The following is an 11,712-nucleotide window of genomic DNA, read 5'->3' on the forward strand; positions in this document are numbered from 1 at the left end:
ATACCTTAGATGTCATGTGCTTTCCTACTCTGTTTCCAACTGGAAAATTTGGAGAGTATCATCACAGAAATGTGAAGCTAAATTTTGCTGAGTACATCAAATCTAGAATTTTGAGTGAAGACTCTCAACATCGATTGAGCCACCCTTACCTCTTCTATTATCTAAAAATCAAGCAAATCAAAGAGCTCAATACAGTGAGAGGTCCCCCCTGATCATGAATGAATTATCCTAACATCAAATGTATGATTATAGTACAATACCCTCTCTCTCTCATATGTATTACATCTATCTATTGCATGTGTGTTGAGCCTGATCTATTGTTATTATTGTTTATTGATTCTGATTTCTTAAGACCGTTCGGTCTTAGGCCAGCGGTATGTTCAGGCTAGAGTTCGCTACCATTATTAATTCAATTATTGGTATTTTTAAATTATCAAAAAATAAATTTTCGTTCAGTTCCTCCATAATATTTTGTCCTAACATACAGTCCTCTTTCTCTCCCTCTTCTATCTCCTTCCATCCTGACACTGGCTCGTCCACTGCAAAGTTACGGCAGAAAGACCAATTTCTGCCAAAGTGAGGTTGCACCAAAGTGAGGTTGCACCGAACCGACGGAATCCCTCCTAGATCTGCAACTGACATACATTGTACAAGCTCAATACAAGGCACATTGAACATAACCAGTATGTTTAATTATTATTGTGTACATTCATAAGAACATTCCTCAGAAACTGCCGTTAGCAAAATGTGGTCCCAAAATTTAGGCAAAATTCACAAATGTGGACAGTTTGTCTACAACAGAGGCAGAGGGAGCATCTACATAATCTAGTGGCAAATTTTGATCAGCATACAAAGGGTAACTATCACAAACAAATAAGATGCAGTTTGTTTTACAAAGCACCAATTACTATGCCTCCTAAATGGATAAACGAAGCACTATCTAATGAACATATTTTTTGTCAAAGTGAGACACTTCACATTCATTTTACAATACATCCAAACTTGGATTGCATATGATACAATAAATCTTAAACTGAACCTTGAGGAGGTAGTCTCACATTCAAGGTCAATCTAGTAGTAACTCACGTAAGCAGCACATTGTAACAATTACATTTAATTCTTTCTCTCATTTGACACATAAAGTATGTTACACATCAAAACACTTAGTATGCTTGTACATGAGTGGTTTAGTCTGTAGCACTGTTATGCTACTACCATTTTACTCAGCACAATCCTACTCCAAAGTGTTCCACGCATGTTGATGTATTACAATAATAGACTCAGCACAACACAAAGCTGGCACACAAAACATGGTAGAGTATGTCGCTAATAAATGTAGCTTTACTACCACAATCTGACACTCTGTATAATGCAACAACAGCTGCGACACAAAGTGTGGTACGGCAAGTAGCTACAATCAGAGTTTCTCAAGCAATCTGAACAACAACTATCACACAGTGTGTCACATCTCTAAAATTTAGTGACCTTTATCACTGATACGTTAAAAAGCTGCCACCCAATGATGATACAGCATCAAATATTTGCCAACACCCTGTATTCAACTGTCATATTGTCATTACAAGTCACATGGTACATGACCGATTTTTTAAATTATTATTGTGTATGTAACTTTAAAAATTTCTCACAGACTGTCATTAGCATAATGTGCTATAAAAATTTAAACAAATGTCACAAATGTGGTCGGTTTGTCTAGAGCAGAAAGGGAGAGGGAGTATCTACATACTTAAGCGGTAAATTATGGTAAGCATACAAAGAGTAAGTATCACAAACAAATAAGATGCAGATTTAAAGTGGAAACTAGCAGGACATGTCAAATAGCAGGACATGTAAAATCTAGGTCACTAATATGTGACCATAATTGACAAAAGGTACCTTATGGCGGGTAGTGAAATTTGTCTTTCTAGCCTAAGAAATCCAACTTCCTGAGCCTCAGTTATCATAAAATTACTCCACAGGATGCAAAAAGTTACCATGAAACTTTTAGAAACAATGATTGTCTAACAAAGCACTCACAGGTTGATATTTTCCATTATAACTATCAATTTTAAAATCCGCCATAAGGGCCCTTTTGTCAATTATGGTCACATATGGTCTGTGTGTATACTGTCCGGTTTTATCAAAAATGTACCGTGTATTTCTTGCTTCTAAAGTTAAAGAAGCAATAAACTTCAAAAGACACGTATAGATTCTCTTCAAACAACAAAATACCTATTTATTACTAAGCAATGATTATCTTACTCGCATAGTACCAATCTATTGTAGAACAGTTCCTTCAGTACAGACAGACATATGGAATCCTGAGGTAGCTCAATCAGTTGTATATCAAAAAGTTTTCCATGCCTTAATCTTCCAATTAACACTTATCTGTTTAATACAAACAAGAACATAAAAAACAAGATGAAGTAGGATTGTGAACGATTAACAAAAAATACAAAATGAAAATCCTACTCGTGACGCAAATTCTACTCTACATTGTACTTTACATGTTAATATGTAAGAATTACCAATCACCTTGCAATGTACAGTAGAATTTGAGTCACGAGTAGAATTTTCATTTTGTATTTTTGTTGGTCTTTCGGAATCCTACTTCATTTTGTTTTCATAAGTTTTTAATGTTCTTATTTTTAATAATAATTCTAATATTTCTTCAGATGCAATTGTGATAACTGTTGATTTTACACAAACAATAATTTTCTTTATTACTATCATTGTTATGACTTGACATCATTCATGACAGACAGCATTGAATAGATATCCTGAAGGAATATCAACTATACTGATGACAAGTGAAATTAATACAAGTCTTGACTCAAGTTCAAGAATCTGTGACCTGAGAGTGTTTATCTTTCCTGCAATGTTGTAGCTATTCCTGTTTTTCCAGGCTGTTGTAAAGTTTATATTATCATTGCATATAATAACATTAATTAACTGTTTGTTTTTTTAATAATTATAATAAATTGACACACTTGATAAAACAGTAACATGTTAGATTAATACTTTATCTTAGCTGGAAACCTCCACTAAACTATTACAATTGATTCCAAGCATAGCTAGTTAAAAAATATCTTGCTTCTTCCAAAGCTGAAGATCTGAGCATGTGTGGCCACACCCAAATTTTGGAGCACATGCTTCTAAAATTAACAAAATGGCGGCAGATGGTATAATACAGTAGTCACAGTATCACATTCCTTACTTGAAGAATGATCTGATGGCACATGGACTTGCACATAGACTGTTGTAGTTGATTGGTGTAACAATTATCCTTGTATCAGCAGCCAATACTGTACCGTAGGGGGCCTTTTTTTCAAGGGCTATAAATGTTGTAAATTTTGCCATTTGTTAAGATTGACGAAATTTACTTTCGTGAAAATCAAATTAATACGGTACAAGATAGCAGATGGCATAAATTTGCAAAATTAAATCCGTGACAAAAAAATCCACAAAATTTACAGCCCTTGAAATAAAGGTGCCCAACAGTATTGCGATACAGACCAACAACTGGATTGACAGGACTTTTTGATGAAGATGAAGATAAAAAATGTGGCTGAATGAAATGGCTGGTTCACCGATTTTTAACGATCATTTTAGACAAGCTCTAGACAATAAGAGCATTTCTTTTTTGATTTGACACATCTACAGCTCTTACAAACAGCATTGGGGCCACAGCATCTGTCTCCTGGTGGTAGCTATTTATTATTATTATTATTATTATTATTATTATTATTATTATTATTATTATTATTATTACTACCATTACTATTACTATTACTATTACTATTATTATTATTATTGTTATTATTATTATTAGTATTAGTATCATTATTATTATTATTGTTATTATTAAAATGGTGACAGAAAGATACAAGAAGCAAACAAAAAAACAAAAAAACACCAACAATAACAACAACAAAAGGAAACAACTGAAACAGAGTCCCTTAAAGGGAACCGTGAATGTGGGATGCGAGAGAGGGCTGCCGAGCAACCCAAATAGCAGTATTACCTCTCCATAAAGAGACTGAAAGGTGCTGGAAGATTATTATCATTACTATTATTGGGCAAAGCCCACTAAGATGAGTAGAGTTTGTTTGTATGTATGTATGTATGTACACATATGTATTCCGTATCTCCTCTATATATCCGCACAAGCCTTGCAGTGCAAAAGATTCTAAATTTCAATATTTCATTGAAAGTGGGAGTGGCCGAATAAAAATAAAATGGCGATCACCACACAGGAATCAGAAGTCATGATTTTCCTACTTCCTAGCAACAAGATAAAGGAAAAACACTGTCCAAAGACTTCTCCAACTGCTTGAAAAGTTTACAGGTGCAATTAAGTAACTATGAAACTCCTTTTTGTTGAGATAAACTGTGAAAATCAAACAAATGTCACCTTTGTCACTGACTGCACTGAATTGGCCAGCCTATTTATATCTTATGGCTATTTTAACTCAAGACAGTGTAGCAAGGCTTAAAGTAAAAAACAAGTCAGGAGTTTTCTAGCAGCAACATAAGGTTGAGATTCTGCTTTTTTCTAGCTAATAATCTATGAGGCTGAGCCCATGGATGTTCTACATTGTTTCTAGTTATCATTATTAATATTCATTATTATTTTCATGCTGTGCATAACACACACTTGTTCTTTTGCTCTTTCTTTTCTCTCCTCCATGTCATGTGTGACTACCCTCTTTATATCGTTATAATTATTGTCCATTTTATAGCTATGTTATTGGATGACAACAATTTGACAACCAAACTTTCTGTTAACTTATTTTATCTGGGCTTACTAACCGCAACATTTGGTGACCAGTTCTTCACAATACCTACTAGAGACGTCTTGCTGTTGTCGCCTGTCAGTCATATCTCGCGGTGGCTCCCTTAATATTTCTCAACCTCCAGCACAATCTACAGCTTCATCTGGCATTTGGGTCGTCACCAATCCTAAACTTTAATTTTTCCAGGTGGACTCGCAGTTTGCTACAAAAAGTATTACTGTACAGAAGACAACGTTTGACCATGTTATTGCCTCCTTGTCTGACTTAAGGTGATCATATTACAATTTTCAGGTTAAGTAATATGTAAATTACTAAATTAAAAATTTTCACAACACTTGGTTCAAACCTTGTCACTGTTACCCCAAATAGTGGCAGCACTATAGATACTATATATATAGGTCAGATGACACTATGTTGGCCATCTCTAGCACTAATAGTTTAGCTAGTGAGTCATCAAATGTATCTACTACAAGTAACTTAATAGGGTCTACTTGTACTGATGGTGTTGCAACTGTAGTTAGTTCAAATTCTAACAATGATGTTGATCCTGATACACTTGATGATGCCACAATTTGAGAAAGAGATGAGCATTTAAGACAAATAACAGGTGGGGCTGCAGTGGCAAGCATGTTATTGCCGCTAAATCCTGAAGTAGAAGCCCAAATTTATTCCATGAAGGACAGCACCCTCTTGATATTATGACAGCGGCAAAAGCTAAGTAGTAACCTCACAGCTCGTGAGGCACGAAATTGAGCAGTGATCAGTGAAAACATACGTAATGACAAAGCATATGCATTTTAAAAGTGTCAGGGGATCTCCTGCATCCTATCAGCATACTTTTTATGACCTCCTTGCAATGGTATGTCAGTTAGGCTCTCCCACTTTGTTTCTTACGTTAACAGCTGCCGACATGATGTGGCTTGATTTAATTTCAGTTATAGCTAGGCAGCACAGTGTTACATACACTAATGAAGAAATAAGCAGACTGTCATTTGATGATAAATCTAATTGGATCAGACGTAATACTGTTACTGCTGCCCATCATTTTTAATACTGGCTACGTACTTTTTTAAATAATCTTTTAAAATCTTCAGCACAACCTCTAGGAAAGATTGTTGATTTTTCAATTAGAATTGAATTCCAATTTAGGGGGTCTCCTCATGCTCATACCTTCATTTGGGTGGAAGAAGCCCCTAAGTTTGAAATTGACGATAACAAGTTAGTTTGTGAGTTCATAGATAAGTATGTAACTTGTTCGATACCACATGAAGAAGAAAAATTGAAGGAACATGTTCTTTTATTGCAGCAACAAAAACACTCTTCGGATTGTTGTAGGAACAAGAACTGTCGGTTCAAATTTCCTCATCCTCCGAGTAAAAATACTTTAATTACAAGTCCAACAACTGAAGACAATTCTAATGATGCTTCTAAAACATTAACAAAAGTACGTAAAATTTTAGTTCATGGAACTGATGTCAGTCTTACTAATTTGCTAAGATTGGCTGAAGTTGATCCAACAGATTACTCAAGGGCAATAACTTATTCCACTAGAGGTAACATTATTGTATTAAAAAGAGAACCATCTGAATGTAACATCAATAATTATAGTACTGCTATCTTGAAGTCATGGGGAGTAATTATGGACATCCAGTATGTCCTAAATGCGTATGCCTGCATGATGTATGTTGCTTCATACATCATGAAGGCAGAAAAGTCAATGAGTGAAATGCTTCATTCTGTTTTTGAAGAAGTTAGGAACGAAGATTTTACTGTTCAGCTTCGTAGAATAGGCTATGCCTTCTTGTCAAACCGAGATGTGCCCACACAAGAGGTAGTCTACAAAACACTTTCATTGCCTTTAAAAATGCTAAGTAGAACTGTAGTCTTTATCAACACAAATACAAAAGAATTTAGAATAGCACAATTAAAAGAAGACACATTGCTTTTTAATTTAGCTGATAATGATACTAATGTTTTTATGAAAAACCTTACAGATAGATATCAACACAGACCACAAAGCTTACAGTCAATGTGCTTGGCTGATTTTGCCTCCCTCTCTAAGTTTAAACATTCTTTATTTGCTAAAATGTAAAAAGGAGTCAATCATACCACTACATAAATTATTGTTTGTTTCTATTGTTGCCCACATTTCTTATTGTTTTAAAAGTTAATAACACTAGTTGAATTATTTTTGACTTCACATTGCTTTTTGTTTTCTATTCTTAAATGGTATTGATGCCAAATTCAATGCTGCTGCTTAAATTTAATAATAATTTATTTGATATAGAATAATTGTTAGTAAATGACAAAAGATTAAACGAAAAATGTTAATTTTAATGATGAAAGAATACATAATGAAAGCATACATTACAAAACTGGTTTGGAGGATATAACTATTGATTTAATGTAATCATGTCTCTGAATATGTTACGACCATCAGGTCCTTTATCTTCAGAAGACTTTGTTCAACTTCATTGTCAATGCTGTCTCCTAGTAGACTTTTCATTACTGGAGTACAGGCTGTCAATAGCTTATGTGCAGCTGCAGCTGCAAACAGGATATTAAATGATGCTTCTCTCTTGTACAACGTGACACTTTGAGCATTTACAGTACTCGTGTTTAACTAAATCAAGTTTCCTTCCACAACTAATGCAGCCCCAATACAGATTACAATACTGCGTCCCTATGATCCTGACATCATTGATAACATCAGTATTATCCTCATCCTTGATCTCAAAATTCGGTGTTGTATCATTATCTTTATTTGGTGTTAAAATGAATGAACTGTTTCCTCTTAGTGTCAGAGTTTTCTCATCCCTAAATGTTTCAACAGACAAATACGTAAAATCATATGAGGAGTATTCCTCAAGTTGATCCACATTTTTCTGCAAGTGTGACTTCTTGTAAGCATCGAGTTCATACAACCATAGCACAAGCTACATATCTGTCAAAATGTCAATCTATATGTCTCACGGAGCTCTAAGAGATATTCCCTCTTCCAACGGATCTAAAATTGACCAATGGTTTGACTAATAAAAGACATTCTCCTTGACAGCAATTGTGGAGTAACAGAAAATTCTTCCTCCTCATCACAGCAAAGATGCTCAAGAAGACTAATAAGTCTGCGACCAACTAACGGATGAGATGGTGTGATTGGTTCCTCTAAATCATCTTTGGTTATATAAGACAGAGGTCGGGAGTTGATCATTTCAACTTCAGTAATAACTGTGAGCAGTTTCTCATGTCTGAGCTGTGATCTTCTTAAGACACCTCTTAATTGAGCAAATTAAACTTTCAAAAACTCCACCCCACCAAGGCGATTTCTCAATATTGAAGCTCCATTGGATTATATACTCAGCTAAGCAGTACCTAGAATCTTTGTGTTCCATGATTTCTCGGAGTAATCGAGCAGCTCTCTTAAATGTCTTCACATTATCTGATAAAATTCTTTGAGGTAGACCTCTCCGGGCTATAAATCTTTTAAATGACCTATAGAAAAACTCAAAAGACATGTTATGTAATACATCTAAATGAATTGCCCTAGTAATACAACATGTGTAACGACAACCACACTATTCCACCCACTTCATACTCACTATTCTTAACAAATAAGGGTCCAGCAAAGTCTATGCTGGTATAAAAAAATGGTGGCTGCTGTTACCATGAGAGGGGGTAATGGAGGCATCCTTGGGACAGCATAAGCTTGTCCATTTAACTTTCAACGTAATACACATTGGTGTATTAATCTCCTGACAAGAGTTCTTGCTCTGAGTACCTATATTGAGCTTGTAGCTCATTTTGTGTTTCCTTCACTCCATTTTAAAACACTCTACTATGTGACCTAAGCACACAAAGCACAAAAACATGATTTTTTTCCAGGCAGAATAATTGGATGTTTTGTGTAATATGGAAGATCAGCATTAGACAATCTCCCCCACAACGCCAAACTCTATCAACAAACAACTGCAGCTGAGCATTCCATTGCTTAAAACTTTTATCAGCTACCAGCTGCTTCTGTGTCTCCTTCACCCACAGGCTTTCTGCCTTATCCCTAAGAACACCAAGATCTGTTGACAACAAACCATTGGAGTCTTTCAGCTTCAGTTTCATTAATCCAATAAATTTTAGGACATAAGCTTTAACCGAAACCAGTCTGACATAACTGCAATATCCATAATACTGGAGACGCCTTCTATGTCACTGATCAATAATCCACACTCTTTCTTCTCAGAAGCCCGCAGTTCAGTCAAACATTCTTCAGCAACTTGATCATCTTTATCTAAACAATCATTGAACTCTTCTGGGCCATTCCACTGTAACATTTCGTGAAGTAACTCTCTTACCATTGTGCCACGAGAGGGAATGTCCACAGGATTGTATTATACTTCCAGGACAATGCCTCCAATGGTTATTTGGTACACTCTCCCTAATCTCTTTTACTCGGTTGTATACAAATGGTTTCCACTCTCCTTTCACCTTTAATTCAATATAAGGCAACTCTTGAGTTGGTATAACATACAGAAGGCAATAGATTCATCTCCATCTTCAATGCCACATACACACTGGAAATCAATTGAGCAAGTAGTAATGCTCCTAGCAAATCAAGACGGGGAATAGTCTGGTGTTTGATTGGTGCAACACGAGTTTTAGACACAACAAATGACATCTTCTGATCAGAATCATTACCTTGCAAGTATACAACAGCAGCATAAGGTTTGACCGAAGAATCACAAAACCCAACAAGTCTACACTGTCTAACAGCATTGATCTCACTAAAACAGCACATGCGTATTGTAACTGGCTCACTGTTATGAATAGTAGATATAAGCTCAGTCCAACAATCCAAAAAACGACCACTTGTTTCTTCATCCCATCCCACTTTCGCACAATCCAATCCTTGTAAAATGGATTTAAACATATGGTAACGGGTGATACAAAACCAATCGGATCATAAATCTTGCTAACAATACTCAATACGTGTCGCTTAGTGGGATTATGCATATTAGTTTCATCTGCAATACTTCACAAATCAATCAAAAATTCATCATCTTTTGTCATCCAATTAACATGCAATACCTTATGAAACTCCCCCCTACTTCAGGGCTCATACCAGAGCATACATACTTTCTTAGGTTAAATCCAACAGTGGTTAGCATATCAAGAAAACATAGAAAGGTCTCAAACGACTCTTCCTTGCTGCTAGTACCACTAATCACATCATCTACATTAATGGAGCACAATAACTTGTCTGCGATTATCCTCCTTAAAACCTTCAATGTGGTAGCGCAAAGTTGCATTCAATAAAATGGGGCTGGCTGTGACACCAAAAGTCACCCACTTGAATGGAAATACCTTCATACTCAAAGGATCTTGAAAGGGGTTAGCGACCCACAAAAAATGCAAAACATCTCTCTCTCTAACATGACCTGAACCATCAAAAAGGCCTTTTCTACCTCAGCAATAAAACCATTATTATGGCATCTACATCGAATTAAAATCTCCAAATCCTTTGATTAAATTTAGAGCCTACGCGCAAATAGTCATTAAGAGATGGCCCACTTGACTTTGCTGAAGCATCAGAGACAACACAATTTTGTTGTTTGTTTATCTCTTCTGACCACAGCATGATGTGGCAAATATTGAACACGTTCACCCTCCAATATGTCTGGATCTTCCACTACTTCTATGATGTCATTCTCTATCTGATCCTGATAGACTTATATTCTTGTAACAAATCAGGGTCCTGCCTCATTCTTCTCAACAAGCCTTTCAGTCAGCTGAGACTCAAATCATAGTTGTCTGGGAGTAAAGTAGCATGATCACGCCAGGGCAGTACAACTTCATATCGCTTTCCATCAAATGTAATGTGATCTTTGAATTAATCATACAGAGTTAGTTCTTGATCTGATATTCCCAATGACTTTAACTCCCAAAAACTTATAAGTTGTTCATCTAAACAGCGGTTGTCCTCAATAGCTCTCACACCAGTGAGTAATGTGTGTTACACCTGGAGTATAATCAAACATTGTTGGCCCTGATAAAATTTGGAATAAATAGCAGTGGGACCACTAGGGCTGTTATAGTTTCACCCGTTATGATGTCCCAGTAATGATCAAATCCGATTAATATATCATATTCGATCAATTCCCCTTTACACGCTGGCTCAGCCAATTCAATGTTGTGTAAATGCTGATACTGCTGAGCTTTCTTATTTGACAACTGACAAATTATAGGCTCACAAATAATTGAAGTAGTCAACAGCAACAACAACAATTTTTCTCCGCTTACCAATTCTTATATGGCCTTAACTATATTGCATATCTGTTTTTTGCTCCTGCGGGCAGCAAAAGTAGAAATAAATAGTTCCCTTTGCCCAATAGAACTAAGTCTTAATCTCTCACTTGCCCATTCTGTGATGTAACATCTTTGGTTTCCGTTATAAAAAATTATATTAAGATTGATACACTTTGTCTTGTCAGGACTATAGACAAAAGCTAGAGCCGTTTGCAAACAAATAGATCCTTTATCATCTGCTAAAAGTGACGTTGACTTAAAAGGAGCAGCAGATGGATCACGGGGAACAGAATTAGTAGAGGCTGGTTTCTCTTCTTTAGTTGCCTTAAAACAAATACTACTATGATGCCAGCCATTACACTGTCCACACTGGCCGCTGGACCTGCAGGTCCTACTGAGATGGCCCTACTTCAAGCAAATTAAGCATCGGCCTGTATCTCTCAATGCTTGCCTTCCTTCTTCTGGTGTACAGATCTTGGAGCACATGTCAAAAGCATGTTGCCCCATACAATAGCAACAACGACTACTGCTAGTATGACTTGTCATAGCAGTGGTAGTGGGTGGACCAGGAGGGCGCTTAGCACCATTGTCTTTATGTCTCCTGTCCTCACTTCTCTTATAATAT

The sequence above is a fragment of the Amphimedon queenslandica genome, unplaced genomic scaffold (assembly GCF_000090795.2).
Source record: "Amphimedon queenslandica unplaced genomic scaffold, v1.1 AMPQUscaffold_13451, whole genome shotgun sequence".
NCBI classification, from domain to species: Eukaryota; Metazoa; Porifera; class Demospongiae; order Haplosclerida; family Niphatidae; genus Amphimedon; species Amphimedon queenslandica.